General features: G+C 39.4%; 1 protein-coding gene across 1 annotated transcript in view; it reads left to right on the top strand.

The window, feature by feature from the left end:
* The window catches only part of sh3gl3b (SH3-domain GRB2-like 3b), a 39,561-nt gene extending 19,975 nt beyond the window's left edge, over positions 1-19,586 (top strand). The window contains exon 11 of the mRNA XM_041996597.1: positions 19,530-19,586. The gene's annotated coding sequence lies outside the window, so the exon portion shown is untranslated. The remainder of the gene's footprint in view (positions 1-19,529) is intronic.
* The last annotated feature ends 141 nt before the right edge of the window (positions 19,587-19,727 follow it).

The raw sequence follows: 19,727 nt of genomic DNA, 5'->3' as shown, positions 1-19,727 counted from the left end.
TTATTGCAACAACAGTAGCTGTCGTGTCTCAAAAAGCCTCGACAACATTGATGAAAGCATGTCACCCGATAGCTCATAGCGTATTTATGTTGTCCGGGGGAAAAACCCGGCAGGTCTATCAGGAGCTGTGGCCCAGCCTGATGTACTTTGTGATCCTCCCATGCAATGGACAACGAGTTCAAAGGTTCAACATTTTATAAAATTCATATGGCCTCGAGGAAATTCAGCAGCTCTTGGAAGCGTCACCAGAGGGTGATAGTTCTGGGACCACCCCCGACCAGTACAAAAGTAGACATTATGGTTTTTTTTCAGTGATTTTTCCATTTTAGAGCCTTTAGTGTGAAGCTGCAGGATTAATGCCGCAGAGCAGCGTAAATATATTCATACCTTCATTTCACGATCATTACAAATTACAGTTAAAATCCCAAATCAGTAAATGTTGGAGTTTTTCATAAAAAACAAATAATAAATATAAAAAAGTGACAGTAAACATTTTCTTATCCTAACATTTAAAAGACGTCCTAACATTGAGAACACCAGTGATGAAGAATTTTAGGTGTTCACCAGTATGGGGTTGGGGTTGTTTCTAAGTCCACCCTCCTCTTCCTCAACCATGCTTCTGTAATGTGTGCAGAATTTTGCATCGTCTTGTTAAAAAAATAAATCAAGAACAAAAATCTTGGGCTCATCTGGCTGCAGTTAAAGTGTTATAGGAAATTTAAGAATAAGAATCTTCCAGATCTGATTTATAAAATGTGTCAAATCTGAGACAGCAGATAGATGAAGGAAGAGGTTGAGACTTCAGAGGATCAGTCAGATGTGTGATGGTTTATTCTTGTGGTTTTGAAAGACTCAGAAGGCAACAGGAGGCGTTTTGTAGCTGAACCAGGACCCCAGCACCCCCACAGCTTAGCAGCTCCTCATCAGACAGAATTCCCACATTTCCAGTCCTATTTTCCTCCTCGCTCTGCCACTTTACTCTTCACCTCCTCCTTGTCTTCCCTTCAACCTCGCCATCTTTCTTTCGATTACACCCCCGTCTGCTCCCCCTCCATGCATTATAAATCAGGCTGAGCCCAAACAGCACTCTCTGCAGTCTACCCTCCTGTCAGCTTGTTCCACGTATAACTCATGAATTAATTGAGGAGCTCTGGGACTAGAGGAAAACAGAAATACTCCCTGCATTCATTGTGGAGCAGGCTCAGGGCATTTCTTTAAAATAATCTATGACACGTCAGCAGCTTGTCCTTGTTCTTTCTTTTGATTTGGACGCAGATGGAACAAAGCATCGATGCATGAAGCAAAACTGGTTATAGAGCATTGAGCAATTACCAGAGTCCAGATATGACCATTCTCATGTCAGAGAGGCAGCATCTTTAAGAAAAACAGGAGGTATTTCACTCTGAGCTCACAGAAAATACATGAGAAGGTTAAGGTTGTTTTAACCCTTGAGACACTTAAAAAAAAAAAACTAACAATTTGTACCCTTAGGTACCAAAATGGTACCTCTCATAAAAGTTTCATATAAATGTAATATATACGTTTTTCTCCACTTTTTTCAAATCAGATCTTGTCAACAACCTCAGACATATAACAATATTATTAAAAACTTTATATTTTAAAGTTTTTATTCCCTTTTTGTCATACGAAATCCTGACTTTAAAAAAAAAGAAGAAAAACAAAGAATATGCATTAATCTCTGTAACTGTATCGGAAACCATTTTCTCTTTTCTTGGTCTTAGCCTGATGTTCTTGGTTTATCCTGAAGATGGATATGATGTTTTCACTGAAGGGGTTAAATGATAAATAGGAAATCTGCCAGCAGGGAATCCACCAGCAGAAAGGAGGTCATATTTTAATCAGCATCCTATCTATTGATTAGTGTTTGCTTTACACTGCTCAGGCTGTGGAGTGGTTCCGCAGATTATTCCAGTCTAATACCATCTAATGTGCTAAGATGTGACAGCTCAGGAAGATCAGTCTCAGAAATTCCAGCCCTTTGAATCAAATTCAGGAAGAAAATTGCAGCGTCATTGATACACAATCGGTTCTTGTTAAAACCAGGAAACAGTTTTTCACCAGCATTTTGGTTAAAGCTGAGTTTTTGTACCAACTAGGGCTTCTGATGTAAAATAAACCTAGTGAGGGCATGACGAATGTAGAGCTACTTTCTGCAGTCAGGTGAGGAAACAAGCTGTAGATTAAACATAATGAGTTCTGGTAAGTGATCATGTCAGCTCACTTACCAGGTGAGATTATTCTGAAGTAAATATAGAAAGTCTTTGTGAGGATGTCATTTCTTGTGTTAACCCTTAAAACTCCATTAAAATATTTTTATGCTATTTTTGGTCTGCATGGTTGTTGATGTTTTTTTTTTTGTTTTGTTTTTTTTTTTTTGTTTGTTTTTATGTTTTGTTATTAATGTAAAACTGCCTGTAGAAGCTGAAGCTTTTAATCCCAGTCAGCATGCAGACATAATGTTTCCAGGACAGACTCAGCTGTCAGATTATGAGGCTAAAATGTAAATGAATTTATGAATAGATATAGCAGCATAAAGGCCGACCAGAAGAAGAAAGCAGAATTTATTACTAACAGAACTTTGTAGGAATAACACACAGATCAACAGTGACCAAGCCTTTTCTCATCTGCACATCATTCTCTCAAGCCTTGGCTTTCAGGAGAAAAAAATTTGGCACTGAAACAAACACACAACAGAAACTATTTCCATATTTCCACTTTTTCCTCATTTCCAGTTTTTTCTGCTACTATTTACCTGCTATCCTCACTAAACCAACTCCAGCTCAGCTGCTTTGTGGCACCACTGTGCATCAAAAATGTCTTCTTGGCTTTATTCCAGCCATAGAGGAGCATTATTTTTCTTCTTTTCATCTTTTCAGACACACATAGAACTTTCTGCTCACTGGTTGATCTTCGGCTGCTCCTGATTGGACATTACTGTCAATCTAAGCTCTCTGATTGGTGGAAAGTTTGACAGGAAGTGGCTTCATTGTCATTTCCAGATCTAAATAGAGGTCTCTTAGCAACATAGTAGTGATAGTGATCTTTTAAGGGTTAAAGACATAAAGATCTCACATAATGACTTCATGATGGTGGGTCCACTCTGGTCCAAGGTTCAGCTAAGACATGAGAGATTTAAATCCTCATATCACCAACAATATTTGAGTTAATCTGCTAATAGAGAGCTGTGTAAAAGCTGATCCAGTTCTCGTATCATCTCCGACTTTATTATAATCTTTAAAAGTTATCTTGAGTTCCTCTGCTTTCTAAAGGTCTTTTAAAGTTTTGCTTTGGATATTTTCTGGTTTTTCATTGATTTTCAGTCCAGTACTTGTTTTTACCTTGTTAAGCCACTGAACTCAGAATCACTGAAGCAGAAAAACTCTGCAGTTTTAAATAATTTCTTGCAAACAATGTAGAATAATCCAAAGGCTGATAGACAGAAAATAGGATTTTAGCAGCAACAAGGTGATTCTCAAACAGCTGTTAGCTGGAAACTTAGCTTATCTCAGCATGGAGGCAGAAACTTTCAGGAACATTTAGGAATAAAAAAGTACCTACAGAAAAACTACCTACAGATTAACAGGGTCTGGAAGTGATGTCCTGAAGAAATAGCAACAAATCCAGGAAAGACCTGAACCAGGACCTTAGAGATGCATCTGGACCTTCAGCTGATCCATCTGTTGGCTAAAGCCTCATCAAAAATGGTCTCCATGGAAACGTGGCTGTCAAGAAACCATTTATAAGGAAGGAAAACAGGGAGAAAAGGCTAAGGTATGTCACATGACATGACACAAGAACTGGACTGAAGATCAGTGGACTCAAGTTTCTTTGCAAAGGAAATAAATGAGAGTCCTCTAAAGACTTCTGGAAGTACTGAGTGTGTGTTGTGTCGGTCAGTGTCAGGTTTTTATAGTAAGGTGTGTTTCCTGCCTCTCCGCTCTGACTGACTGATTATGTCCATGTAATCCTTCACCAGCAGCTTTACGCTGCACTGCCAAAGTATGCCACTGGGATTACGGATGTTCCCCATCGCCTGAACGTGTGTTTGTGTGTAAGCATCTACCGCTTTGTGCTGCTGATGGTGCGACCTCAGATCAAACCAGCTGATGTCACTCTGATGGGAGTGAAGGGATTAAGGCCAACTGGTCCAGACCATGCAGGAGAAAGGGGGGTTGTTGACGAAAAAAACATGCAATATGAAGCTTAGTTGTTCAGACAGGGAAATCTGGAAATGAGATTTGATGATGCCTTTCAACTATTTGTTGCTCTCCAGTTTAGGTTATTTAATGTGAAGGCAGTGAAAAAAAACAGAGGTGACTATATATGTTTCATCAGACCAGATATTTTAATAATACATAGTGTGACGTGTGTGGAGCCCAGTTTATATGTATAAAACAAGATGCACAAAATGTCTTACAAACTTGGTATAAAGTGCGTTTCAAAAGGATTTAGTGCAGAAATGCATATTTATGGGTAACTCATGGTTTTAATTATTTTTCTTAATGTTTTTAATGCTGTTTTCTGCTATAGTTTGATTTCATAAGAAGCATTTTGGTCAACTTGGGTTTTTTTAAATGTGCAATATGAATAAATCTGACCTTGACAAAATAATAAAAAGAAGAGCGGCGTGAGCTCAGCTTGGAGTGATAAGTTAGTATGAACATAGTAAAATGTTCCTGAGATCAGCTCACATCATTTGAACAAGCCTGGATAAGGAGAAAAGAAAAAAAGTTGCTTCCATAAACAATAATGACAAAAGAATAAGTGTGTAAACCACCTTTGAAAGAGTCCGCCCATCTTGTCCATTTGAGGTGAATCTTTGTGAAATAAAGCAGTTTGCACCTCGAGCTTCCCCAGCAAACAATCAGCTGGATAATTAACACAACACGGCCCAACTCTACCTGAGGGCAAGCAGCAGAAACACCACGAAGGTTCTGACTGTTCCCTCCCAGCATGGAAGTGCTAATGAGCACACAATAGCAGCTCCATATGGAGTGCTGTAGGTGGTGGACGCCTTGCAGACAAAGACCTGAAACATGTTTAACACACACTCACAGCCAGCTCTGAAACATTTCACTCTCACACAGAGTCATCATTTATGCTTCATATTTTCATTTTAATTTATTTGGATGAACAGATATGAGAGAAAAAGCAGATGTGACAGCAAAGCTGAGCAAGACATGATTTCTACTTTAAGCTAGAGGAGAAAAATGAGTAAAGGCACACTCAAAAAAGAATTTAAATTAAACCTGTTTTAAGAAAATATAAACCTGCATAGAAGTGCACCTGAATTATTTTTTAACAAACATGACTTTAAAATAATCTATTAGACATGTAGTTAATGTGTGTGATGGTCTCTTTTTGAATAGTTAATATACAGTGAATGTGTAAATAATGACTTTGATAACTATGGAAATACATGTTTGTGTCAAATTTCCATTAACATCACCAAAAAGGTCCAAACTATTAGTCATTTTCAATTTTCTCTACAGTACTCTGTCACGTTTAGGCTAAATACTGTTCATTTATCATTATTTATTTATTTATTTATTTTAGTATAAAGCCTGTCTTAACAGCTGTCTTCCATGGTGGGGTTACATAAAAAGACAGACAAGACACAAACAAAGCAGATGCTGTTGGTGAGGTTTTTGAAGTGTCCAAAGAAGCACGTCAGATGTCAGGTACACTACAGGTACTAGCTAGTACTATCTAATACTATCAGGTACTATCCAGGTACTATGTGGGATGTTTTGGGTCAGATATTCTGGTACCCTTCCCAGTTTTTCCAGTGGAAACAATATGTTTTGACCAGTCCTGTACCGAACTGGACCTGTTGGTAGTAAAGTTTCCTTACTGGCCTGTCCACTGGTTGTCTAGTTTTTCTGTCTTGGTTTGATTGAACAGTAGATAAAGATTGAACAATCTTTATCTAATTTTCCCTCTGTTCTCTTCTTTTTTCCCCCATCAGGCCCAACATTCAGCATTAATCCAATTTAAAAAAAAAGAAAGAACAAAACTCAAGTGTTTAAAGGACACCTTTCATCCACAAAGCTTCATTCCGTTATATCCATTAAGCTCCACTTTCCCAGACAATCATTCTGATGTTACGGTGCTGGAAAGGACAATGTACCAAAAAAAAAGGATGTAAGAAAAAAGAAAACTATAAAATATGGTAAAAAAAAAAAAAATGGTCCAGATTAGCTCATAGTGTTGAAGATGCTGGTCATCATTTCCAGCTCCAGGGGCTGGAAGTAAGCCTGGTTTGATCTGCAGACCATCACACAGTCTTTCACCGTTCCAGAAACTAAAAAACCTTCAAATTACCATGTTAAAGAGCTGGTTTATGTTACCAAAAATGAACAGAAACGTCTACAGATTCTCAAAATTCTGCTCATGCTGACTGAATTCACACAATCAGGATCAGACGTACGTTACTGATCCCAGACTGGGAAACTGCAATGTTACAGCAGCATTAAAATAAGAAGGGAATGAGAATAAAATAACATTAAATTAGCTATTTAGTGCAAAAACACTATATACAAAAACTCTGTTGATGAGGAGAAAGCAGGCAGTGGGAAATGATCCATCCATCCTATTCACTTTCATTTTTTCTCTCCTTTATCAATTAATTATGAAGTCTTAATGTGTAAAGATGTGGCTGCATGAAAGTCAGACGGGGAGGAAGACAGACAGACGCAGAAGGAACGACGAAATGAAAGTGTTGGAGGAAAAAATACAAAAAATACAGAAATTAAGTCACTGAAGTCACAGAAAGACAGAAACAGAGAATAAAGACGATGAAAGAGAAAATCGGAAGCATAAAGACAGAAATATGGAACAAAATTCATAAAGCTGCACTGGATAGAAAACATCTCATCAAGCATCTCTGCTTTCACACTAAGTCAACACATCTGCCACTCCTCCTCCTCATCTTTCCATCCCTCCTTCCCTCTCTTGCCTCCATCCCCCTCCCACCGGCCATCCATCTGGCTCTTTCAATCCCCTCTCCACGCCCATCCCCACTCCCAGTTCCCCTTCTCCCTTCCACTCGGCCAGATGGCACGGTCTGCCTCATACAGCAGCTCAGAGGTGGACCGTACCACTGTGGGTGTGGGGGGTGGGCGGCAGCAGGGAGGAGTGCTGCAGAGAAAGAGGGAAGGAAGGGAGGCGAGACCACTACTATCCTTCCCAGCTCTAATCCCTCAGTCCTGCCTCTGCGTGGTGATGCTCATCACATCGACAAAGTCAAGTACACCAGATTTTTAGGAATTTTAAAAATAGATCTGCTGTAGGTCGGTGGCTTCATTCTGACTTGTCCTGGTAAGAGAAGTCTTTTTTTTTTATGCTGCACTTCTCCGTTGGAGTAGCTCTCAGAAGATGTGTTAGATTATGTTTAGATGATGTCAGGATGTGGTTCTTTTAATTTTTTATTTGAATTTGGGCCAAAACAAGTTATTTAAAATGATTGAGGACTTTTTTCTGTGGTGTAAATAAGTGTGACTGTCAGAAAAACAACAGCAGCGTCATAGAACAGATCAATACTGTTTACCAGTCATCACAACTTTCTGCAGCAGATCTGCACCTGCACTGTGTGATGCATGTGATGGGGGAGAAAGCCTGAGCTGATGAAGAGTGTGAGGAAGATGAGTCTCTAACAAAGTGCAAAGTAAAAGAGGGCATGAATCTATTTATAACGAGCAGGAAGCTGGAAAGCTTCTACTCAGCAGGGATTGCTTGCCAACAGCATTATGTAATCAATGCACACACACCAATGCAAACACTCGTCTCATGTTACACTTCTGTTCACGCCGTATGTTCTCTGGTTGATAGAGCGAGCAGGAGGACAACCTGACACGTAAAGCTTTGTTTCTGCTGGGAGGGACTCCAGCTGCGAGGCTGGGATGCTGAGCACGAAGTCTGCTCCTCTAGTTCAGTGGTCCAGTACCACGGGGTAGTTGGAGACACTCCAGGGGTGCGCATATAAAATAAGAACTTCTATCGCTTCTATCTTTCTGACTTCAGTTTGTATGAAGAGGTGAGGTAGTTCAGGTGGTCAGGATTACTACACACATGTGGAAATGTACACATCAGTACATTCAGAATAACTTCAAGATCTGAAAACGTTACTTTGATACTGGATTTCCCAATTCCAGACACCTGGAATAATGAAATGTAAATGCTCATGTCAAATATATATATATATTAAATAAAATTATATAAATGAGGCAAAAAACAGTTTAAACTGTACTTATTTTTCTCCAGAAATTTCAGGTTTTTAATTATTTTTATCAAATGTAAACATCTAGATAATCAAGTTTTATACTAAAATAAAGTTTAAATAGAATATAAATTGACACTCTGGTTCTACTGGGATGAAAAATGATTCCGTGTTTAGCATGCTTGGAGAAGCAGTGGTTCTGATAACCTGCGTCTCATCCACCTTTTCTTCAGGTTTACTCTCCACATACACCACAACAGCTAGAGCAGAGGTGCCCAGCTCTGGTCCTCAAAGGTCACAATCCTGCAGGTTTTTGATGTGTCCCTGCTCCAAAATCACCTGACTCAAATTGATGAGTCATTGTGCACAACTTAATGGAATTTGAGTCAGGTGTGTTGAAGCAGGAAACATTGGAACATTGGAAAATCTGCAGGACAGCAGCCCTCGAGGACCGACTTTGGGCACCCCTGAACTAGAGGTGTTAAAGTAAGCAGAGTTGTTGACATCTTAAAGTTCCTTTCTTAAACTTGAGTAATGACTTGCAGTCTTGCCTGTTCTGCAGAAAACAGGATGTCGCTGTCACTGCCCTTCGCGATAAGGGCCATGATGTGATTAATGCCATGTTTTTTCCTTTCTGACTTGCTTGCGCTACTGATTCATGTGATTTACATGATCTGCTCAATAAAGAGGCTGCGCGGGGGTTGAGTCTTCGGAGTTGACACCAGACACTCTCTGGTGCTGAACCACTGTCTCCCCCCACATCGCGATGAAGCTGACTTCACTCTGATTTTTTTGTGTCTTATTTTATGATGGAAAAATACCCATTAAGAGGACAACGGGCTTGCTGTCACACTTTTTACTTCCATTTCAACTCTCAAAAATTGTTCCTCGCAAAATTGTTCCATCTCAATGTCTAGAGGTTTTTAAAAGTTTCAGGTGGGAGTAGAGAGACTTTTCAATCCTCAGCATATATCTATTAAAAAACTGGATGGCCAGACATAACTTGTGCTTAAGTGACAACCATCTCCACTGTGGGGCTGGTTGTCCAGATGCTGTTTCAATGAGGAAAAAATGAAGACAAAGAGTCTGAAAAGATTATTTTCATAAAAACCATAAAAAGTAATATTTTAGTCAAAACAACCCCACATAGAGGAAACAAGCTCACCCATGCCATGAAAAATGAAAATAAAAACAAAAATCATTATCTCTGACCAGGGCCGGTTCGAGCCTTTATGGGGCCCAAAGCAGAATTTGATCTGGTGACCCCGACAGACCCCCTCAGCACCACTGGTGGATAAATTTTACTGGTTTGTAGTTGGCTTACTTCATACTGGTGGTTTTTAACCATAAAGGGAAGGAAATTCAGAAAAAAATGGTTTAGTATTAATTATCTATTTTTAAAATGCAGTGTGATGTGTGAGTGTGACACACTGAACTTAGTTAGTTAGTTAAACTCAAAGACTCTACAGAACTCTGCAGCATATAAAACATCCACAACAGTTTTATTTACTTATTTTATTTATTTACCTTTTTACAGCCAGTTTGTCCCTTTTTACTGTCTTTCTTTTTTTTTTTTTTTTTTTTTTTGCCCTGGTTTATTTAACCTTTTAATGTTTGTACTAAGAATTAAACAATGCAAAATGTTTCTGCATTTTAATTTCTTTGGACAATAATAAAAAGAATCAATGCTTTTTTTTTACATTACATAAAATAGCAATAATAGTTAAATGGCCACAGTCTCTTTCTTTTGGTTCTATGTGTGCAAACCAAGTGGTTTAAACCAGTGGTTTTCAAACTTTTTTCTTCATTGTACCTCATGTAGAATAATCAACCCAGTAGCCTCTAAACCAGGTTCAGGGCCACATACAGCACAATCAGTAAGATAACAGCATAATAACCTATAAATAATAAAATCTCCATGTTTTGACCATTTTTATAGTGCATAAAAGTATATTATCAATATGTTTACATTTAGTGAACTATTCTTCCAGAAAACAGAACCTGAAATTTCTGGATTTAAAAAAAAGTGCTGTTTCAACTGGGATGAAAAAATAAATCCTGTTTATGCAGGAAGCTCATGCACCGGAAGGAGGTGTGTGAACAATCAAAGATGGAGGATCTGTGGTAAATGAGGACAAACTCTGGAATGGCTCAGCCAACCAGAGCACAGCTTCCTTCTGCTCCAGTTTCAGACCGTAAACTGTGTGTCCTGCTGTGGGTAGGAACGTGATGCATTATTAATCTGGTCTAAATGGCGGTGCTGAAGCTGGAGCTTTTCTGCAGCTGCCTCCTCTCACAGCTGTCTGAGAGGAGCTCTGCTTGCTTGTTCTGTTGGTTTATTTCCACCATCAGCAGGCTGGAAACATGGAAACAGGCTGCATGCCCTGGTACAGGTGTAGCTCCACGGTCTCCCATGAGCCTCCTGGGGATGTTTCCTCCTCAACTGTCTATAAAAAATACAATTTTTTTATCTAAATTTGTTTGATCTCTAAACCCTCATGGATAAGCTTTCCTTAATATGACTTCTTGACAGCCACGTTTCCATGGAGACCGTTTCTGACAAGGTTTCAGCCAACAGTGGATGGATCAGCTGAAGGTCCAGATGCATCGTTCAGGTCCTGGTTCAGGTCTTTGCTGGATTTTAGATCCTGTTCATCTGCTGTAGGTAGTTTTTTAGTCCTGATTCTTCTTTTTTTTGTCCAGTTTCTGCCACCAGACTGAGACATGCCGGGTTTCCAGCTGTTTGGGAATCACCATGTTACTGCTAAAATCCTATTTTCTGTCAAACTGTCATATCTTTGCTGGTTTTCATTGACTAAACTAAATGATGCATCTTTATGACATGGCTGCAACAAAGAGCCTAAAGATCCAGTTTAAGACATGAAAGATTTGACAAGCTATCACTTCTGCATCCAACTGTAGTTTTAGAGATCACTGTATAGCTCAACTGGTTTAAATTTAGTTTAATTTATTGTTTATTAAACAAGGAAGCACACACAGCAGCTTTTATCACAGAGGAAAATATTTAGATTGTAGCTCTGAGCCAATTTCCATCTGCAGTCCCTGAGATGAGAAAACGTTCTACATAAACAATTATACCGAGCACATAAACAGATAATATTGAAATAAATACATAGGACATTATATAATAAAAACACAGTAATATATTAACATGCTCTTTGGAGAATCCCTTGGGGCGTCAGGGAGCTCAGGTTGGGAACCACCTGTGTAAAGTTTGGTATTACAGATTCTGACAGAATCAAGCAGACTTAATTTTTCCTGGAAAAATTACTAAAAAAAAAAAAAAAAAAACTATTCCTATAAATTCTGTCAGCCCCTTTATGTCTGAATTTATTTACAGTTATACAAAACAAAGTAAATAAAGGAATAAATCAGGGAACAAACAAGAAAAGAATAAATAAAATACAATTAAATATTACATAAATTAATAACAATCCACAAGTAAATTAAATGGAAGAATAAAATCACCACAGCTGCTGAATAAGTTGAATTTCTATCTGTAAATGAACCTTCAAGCCTTGAGTTCATACACACAAATAAACTAGTCCATGTTCATCTCTCCCCTAAATATTTCTCCTTCTAAGGTTCAGGAACATCGGCACCCCTCACCTGATCAGCAGGAACATCCAGCAGGACCTTTTAACAACCATCAGGATGATTGAAAGACATTTTAGAACATTTCCTGCTTTATTTGATCAAAATTAGATTAAACTGGATTAAACGTTGTTGTTATTACACATGTACAGTACACATATAACAAATAAATAAATTAACAGTATGCACAAAGTATATTATGTCAGTAGTTTACATTACTATGTGTACTAGAACGTATGATACAGATGGATATGTGTGTTATATGTAGGTGACCACAGGCAGGAACTATGGACATAGTTCACAAGAGGAAATGAACAGATGAGAAGTTACAAGTGGATGGACTTCAAATAGGTATAGGTAGGGTTACTAAACAAGTGTAGTATTATGTAGTAGTAGTAGTGTGTGTGTGTGTGTAGGACAGTCCAGTAGTACAGTGGTAGTGGAGTACAGTCTTGAATGAGGAGGTAAAGGGTGTGAAGGGGTCAGCTGGAGCTCAGGAAGAAGAATCTGCTCCTGAGTCTGCTGGTCTTTGTCCGGACGTTGCTGAGGGAAACGGTCTATGGGCAGAGTGGGAGGAGTTGATGCAGACGGGGTTTGTGGTTGGAAGTAGAGTTCCTACAATGCGCTGGGCAACTTCCAAACTGTGATGCTTTCACCAGGATGGCGAAGGACATCTGGTTCTTCTTCAGTGTCCTCCAGAAGAATAGGTGCTGGCGAGCTTTCCTGACCAGGCTGGAGGTGTCAGTGGTCCAGGACAAGTCCTCCAAGAGGTGGATTCCCAGGAACATGAATCTGGAGACAGGCTCGATAGGTCCCGTTGTTTCCCCTTGCTGAAGCCCACAATGAGCTCCTTGATTACATTCAGTCATTTTAGTGATTAAAATAAAACACCTTTTGGCATTTATAAAAACATTATAGTTCTTTATAAATCTTAATTATTCAAATATTCTGCTTTAAAATAAATAAATAATTTATCTAAAAGCATCAGAGCTTGAGTCAGGTTATGTTTATTATGCATCAAAAAGAATAGATATAGAAATATATCAAATTATATATAAAATTATAAGCAGGGGATGTTAACACCAAAAACAACTGAAATAAAAAAAAGCTGTGGTATTGTACACTAACAAAAAACACAGAAATCATGTAAGACATCTTGAAAACACATAAATTGCTAGAAAAAAAGGAAAAAAAACAGTTTTATATATAATAAAATATATAGTTATATAAAATAATAATATAGCAAAAATAGGAAAATAATTTGAAACTATGACAAAATATCACTAAAAACAATAATGCTAGTTATGACAATAAATGTTACTTGTATCTTCTTTGTTAGTGAGGTCATTTCTGTTTTTATTTGTCAGCGTTTCCAGTCTGTTGTCGATGAAGCAGCTGACTGCTTGCTGACCCTGAAGGTGCAGGAATGCAGATTATGCTGCGTTCAGGGTCAATGTGGAAAAACCTTTCTGTTGTTATATGCTCTTCATTCATGGGTGAGAAATGCTTTGCAGTCCGTCTGTGGCTCGGTGGCTTTGGACCGATGGTTTAATTGTTTGTCTGTAGCTGTTCAGCTTCTCCTGTTTTTCTGTCAAGCCAGAGTAAATTAAACCAGCCAAACTTTTCATGTACATGAATATGTTCATGAAACTTTAATGTTTTTATAGCAGAGTTGTCACATGACATTTTTTAGTTTACCTTTACTTGACACACACTTCCCCACCTGACTGAACACCCTGAACAGAGAAGTCTGAGCTGCCACAGATTGTTAAAACCTTCTGGTAGGATCTTTATTTCTCAGCTGCTCTGCATCAGATCATCTCTGAAAGCTTTTCTGTGGCCTCGTCTACAGTCTGAAGGTTGTTTGTGTGGGATGCATCATCACCTCGCCCCCCTGCTGCCTCCTGCTCTCTCACAGTCTGCAGGTGGGATGCAGCTGAACGTGCTGTTCAGGGCAGGCTGGTGTACAGTACACATTTATGCAATAATTTCTATTTTTAAGGAACACTCAAATTAAAAAGCAGTATTTTCAACTTCTTGCTCTGACTTGAACACGTAGCTGGACAGGCATCAAGTTTAGATTAAACCATCAGAAGCTTTACTCTACAGAACTACATTCAGGTCCACCTTCTAGAACCAGGTTCCTCTTTTTCGTCCAGAACTGCCTTAATTATTGGTGTCATAGATGGAACAAGGTGGTGGAAACCTTCCTCAGAGATTTTGCTCCATATCGACATGACAGCATCACACAGTTGCTGCATCCACGATGAGAATCTCCCGTTCCACCACATCCCAAAGCTGCTCTACTGGACTGAGATCTGGTGACTGTGGAGGCCATTGGAATCCAGTGAACTCATCGTCATGTTCTAGAAAGCAGGTGGAGATGATCTGAGCTTTGTGACATGGAGCATTATCCTGCTGGAAGTAGCATCAGAAGATGCTACACTGTGGTCATAAAAAGATGGACATGGTCAGCAACAACACTCAGGTAGACTGTGGTGGTTAAACCAGGCCACGTTGGTACTAAGGGGCCCAAAGTGGTCCAAGAAAATATCCCCCACACCATTACACCAGCAGCAGCCTGAAGCGTTGATCCAGGACAGGATGGATCCATATTTTCATGATGTTTCCACCAAATTTTGATCCTACCGTCTGAATGTGGAGCTGAAATGGAGACTCATCAGACCAGCAAAGTTTATCCATCTTCTCTTGTCCAGTGTTGGTGAGTCTGTGTGAATTGTAGCTTCAGTTTCCTGTTCTTAGCTGACAGGAGGCACCCGGTGTGGTCTTCTGCTGCTGTAGCCCATCTGCTTCAAGGTTGGACGTGTTGTGTGTTTAGAGATGTTATTCTGCAGACCTTGGTTGGAACCAGTGCTTACCGGACTTCCTGTTGCCTTTCTATCATCTCCAACCAGTCTACCCATTCCCCTCTGACCTTTGACATCAGCCAGACATTCTGGTCCAGACAACTGCTGCTTACTGGATATTTTCTCTTCTTCAGACCATTCTCTGTAAACCTAGAGAAGGTTGTGTGTGAAAATCCCAGTAAATATTCAGACCAACAACCATGCCACATTCAAAGTCACTTAAATCCCCTTTTTTCCTCATTCTGATGCTCTGTTTGAACTTCACCATGTCTACATGGGTTGAGTTGCTGCCCTGTTATTGGCTGGTTAGAGATTTGTGTTAGCAAGCAGATGAACAGGTGGAACCAATAAACCGTGTAACCGGGGACCTGAAGTTGAGGAGACCAAACATGAAATATCTAATAAAGTAAAATTAAATATAGGAGCCCTTTAGCATTTTCCATACTGTCCAAACTTCTTCTCTGTAGTTTGTTTGCTTATTAATATTTTTTTTATCAGATTTGCTTCATCTATAAAGTAAATATTCTTTTAAGAACATTATTGATGTGTTTTCTTGAGCACAAGTGGTCTAACAGCACCAGAGCTGAGTGTCTTATCCGATGAATTCTGTTTAATTTTACAGGCTGATAAATCTGAATTAATCATATCGTACAGATAGAAAAAGACAGACTCAGAAGAAACAAAGTCTGACCAGGTTTTAATTTCCTGCCAGGCTGTTGAACAAGCTGCAGGTGGATCTCTGCTCATCTCTGTTTATCAGATGGTTTACCTCGGCTGAGTATTATCAAACCGTCTGCATCTCTTTCTTCTTGTTTCTCCCTGAATACACTGAAGCTGATGAGAAACACCTCAGAAAGAAAACATCCTCTCCGTCTTTTAGAAATGTTGTTTGTGACGGCCAATATTGATTTATTAGAATTATATATCTACTGTCCAGCTTCATCACTTCCAGTTACAACTACTGAAACATAAACGACATATCAGTCTCCATCACACCCTCTCCTTTTATCCCATTTCTCAGCTCAGCTTGACAATATTGAATTATTTCTATTAGATGAGCTTTTAATTTGCCTGCAACACATGAGATACGAACATTTAATTCAAGTTAAAGTAGGATTAATATGTTACATCCCCGTCGGAAGCTTAAAGAAGACCAAACAACGTCTGTGAAGGATAAACTGGTGGTACTGGTCTGATCAGTACGGTGGCTGGGAAGTGCAAAACAATATTACATCGAGTGAAACACTTACATTGTCATGATGCACATTTACATGATAGAAGCCATATTTACATTTACAAAACAAAAGTACAATGGTGAAACACTTTTATTGAGGTCTGAGTTGATTATAATGCAGGTATAGTAAACACAATCAGAGAGCTATCAAAAATATGTTTTCAGTAAAAGGTCCAAGACTGCTCGTTCTAAGTACCTCCAGAGAATTGTACACTATCGCTCCCCTGTGGTCACAGATTCTGATGCAACACAGATTTTGGTGAAACACCTCTCTTTGTAAAAGTGTTTCATGTAAATGTAAAGTTGCTTTGTCGCTGGTAAAAGTGTTTCAGCAATCTTTCAGAACTTTTAAAAATGTTTTGCAGTTGCACATGTAAGTTTGCATCAAGGGTCGTAAAAGTGTTTCACGTTTTGTACAGCTGATTTTTCTGGAATGTAAAGTTCTTTAGCCCTTGGTGAAAGTGTTTTGGCATTGTACTTTTGTAAATGTAAATATGGTTTCTATTATGTAAATGTGCATCGGGACAATGTAAAAATGTTGCAGCGGATGTAAATGTATATCGCAAAAATGTAAAAGTGTTTCACTCAATGTAATATTGTTTTGAACTTCCTGGCCACCGTAGACCAGCCTCCGCTCCTCTGATCGCATCTCCTTTAGTTGCATTTTAGGAATCATAACATTTATGAATGATTCCTGGATTTTAGGATGATGAAGGACAATAAGACTTACTTTTCTATGTCTCTGATCTTAGTGAACGTTTCCAGTGATGTAGTCCAGCTCTGTCTTCACCACCTCCACTGATCTCCAGTTTAACCCTTAAGACTCCTCCGGCGCCCCTGATTTCTCCGGAGTGGTTGTGTGTAACTCTGTGGGGTAAATTGTGATGGATAGTTACTCTTTAGTTGATCAACGGAACTTTACAAGGCATTTATATACCTTCCAGGAGGTTTACAATCCAGCCACTAAATGTAGTGTTTATTCAGAGTCTATCTGGTAAATCCACAGTGATCCATGATAACAGCATTATTTATCACATTTTCATCATAAAAAGATCACTATCACTACTATGTTGCTAAGAGACCTCTATTTAGACCTGGAAATGATGATGGAGCCACTTCCTGTTAAACTTTCCACCAATCAAAGAGCTTAAACTGTAAACATTACAACTCTGAAGGGGGAAGTTTATTCCCTCATTGGCCCTAAACAATGCAGAATAACTCAGATGTGAACCAGAGCAGGACAGGCCCACGCAGGGTCCAACAAGGCTGAATCATGCAGAGCGATACAGAGAAACTTCCTGATGATGATGCTCTGCTGGTGACCTGATGGAGCAATGTACTGGGAGGCAGCATGTTTTTATGTCTCCCAGTAATCTGTTTAAGTCTCTGTGATGGCTGATAAACAAAGTGGAAACTGCTCAGCGTGCAGCTTTTTAAATGCAACAGGATTGAATTAAGTCGATGTGGGACTCCATCAAGCTGCAGCAGTTTACAACACAGCCTAAAATAATCTAACATTTCACCTTTCTCAGAGTCAGAGTAGCTTCATAAATCCACGGCACTGAGCCAATCATCTGCTGTGTTACAGCGTGACGAGGACGATGTCGAGCTGTGAGAGGAAAAGGTTCAGGTTTTCACTGCTGCAGATTTTATTCCAGTTATTTGTGAAACTCTTAGTAAATGTTCAGAAACGACTCCTTTATTTGCTCACCTCTCTCCAAAGAGAAACAACAGAGAAAAGAGAGGAGAAACAAAAAGAGGAATGGATTATCTTTATATTCAGGCCTTTGGATTTTATTTGATTTTTGTGTTGAAATGAAAAACTTTAAAATGAAATATGAGGCATTTTTCCTTTTAAATAGTTTAAGTGAGGTTGCATAGTGGTGTGGTGGTTAGCACCGCAGCCTCACAGCAAGAAGGTTGCTGGTTCAAATCTCAGTTTGGGCGGGAGGTTCAAACCTTGAGGGTGGTGACCTTTCTGTGTGGAGTTTGCACGTTTGCCCCTGTGTGAGTTCTCTCTAAGGGTACTCCGGCTTCCTCCAGATGTCCAAAGACATGCATGTTAGGTTAGTTAATGACTCTAAATTCTCTCTAGGAGTGAGTGTGAATACTTGTTTGTCCCCTGTGTGTTGGCCCTGTGATGGACTGGTGACCTGTCCAGGGTGTACGCTGCCTCTCACCTGTTAATGCTGGGACAGACTCCAGCTTACCCGCGACCCTTAATTGACTATGCTGTTCAGAGAATGAATGAATGAATAGTTGTAATAAAATAATTTAAATGGTTTGATTTTGGTTTTATACTTTGCAGAACAAAACTAAAATCACTAAAATAAAAACACAAAAACGGCCTGTTTCATCGTATTTAGACTGAAAGTGGTGGTCTAAGTGGACACTCACATAGAGGCTCTGTGGTGGTCTGTGGTCATAAATGGACTGTACTTTTCTAGTCGTGTTGACCACCCAAAGCGCTACATGTCACACACACATTCACACACACATTCACACACACACACACACACACACACACACACACACACACACACACACACACACACACACAGCACTTCTATAGTGCTGTCTCCTATCACACACATTTATTCCCCGATACTCCGGTTCAGTGGCTTGTTCAAGGACACTTTGGTATGTAGTCAGGGGAAACCTGGAATCGATCCTGCTCTTCCTCCTGAGCTCATAAAGAGGTTTTCCACTGACATTTCCAGGAATTTTTATCACCCAGAAATTATTTACCAGTATAAAATATTTCCTAGTAACCTGCATAGGTTTTAATAGTCACCTCTAAATAATAAAATACAAAAACCAAAACATACACCAACCACTCAGATACCACCATTACATTGGTTTCTGGACAGCTCTCTGAAGACTCCATCGGACTGACTGGACCAGGTCAACATCTGGTCCTGGTATAGACCTGCTGCTGTGTTTGGGATCATTGTCCTGCTGCATGAGACCCTTTCAGCCAAGCTTTAGCTGTCGGACAGATGGACTCACATCTAACTCTAAAATACTTTGGTAACCAGAAGAGTTCATGTTCCACTCAGTGACTGCAAGGTGTCCAGACCACCATCCCTCCACCACCGTGCTGACAGCTTCTATGAGGTATTTAAGGACCAAGCGTGTCCACTTTGGTCTTGTTTGTCTGAAGGACATTGTTCCAGAAGTCTGGTGGTTTGTTCAGATGCAGGTTTAACAGCAAACTGAGGCCTGGAGAGTGAGATGGAGCTCTTGCTGTTTTTGTTCTTGGGTTCTGAACTTGCTGGGGCGTCCATTACTACAAAGATTGGCAACTGTCCTGAAGGTTTTCTACTTTCTGTAGAATGATGAGTTTTAAAGCATGTCGAGGTCACCATGTTGTGTTTTATATGATCAAGTGCCAAAAGAAAAACAGAAAATGGTGCAAATGTGATCAATAAAGAGGCAAAGCCCTGTAACATTTCCTTCTTTGTTTGTTTCATACTTAGACCTCCTGCAGGAACGGACAAATCTCAGTTGATGAAGAGTACATCATGTCTCTGTATGTTTGAAAAAAACTTATGCTGTTTTTTTCTATTTACAGGAGTCAATGTCGAAGACAAGAACTGTCAGGAACACACCAACTGCAGCTGTGACAGACTTTAAAGGCAAACCCTCTTTGAGCGAGCTGCTCTGCAGAGACTAAATGTCTTCTGCCTGTTGCAACATAATTATTTACCATTAATTATGTTTATTTTTATTTTTATTTAAGTCCACATTTTTGCCTGAAATCTAACACCAA

The sequence above is a fragment of the Melanotaenia boesemani genome, chromosome 10 (assembly GCF_017639745.1).
Source record: "Melanotaenia boesemani isolate fMelBoe1 chromosome 10, fMelBoe1.pri, whole genome shotgun sequence".
In the NCBI taxonomy this organism is placed as follows: domain Eukaryota; kingdom Metazoa; phylum Chordata; class Actinopteri; order Atheriniformes; family Melanotaeniidae; genus Melanotaenia; species Melanotaenia boesemani.
The sequence above is the reverse complement of the archived record's forward strand: the minus strand, read 5'-3'. Positions and strand labels throughout refer to the sequence as shown.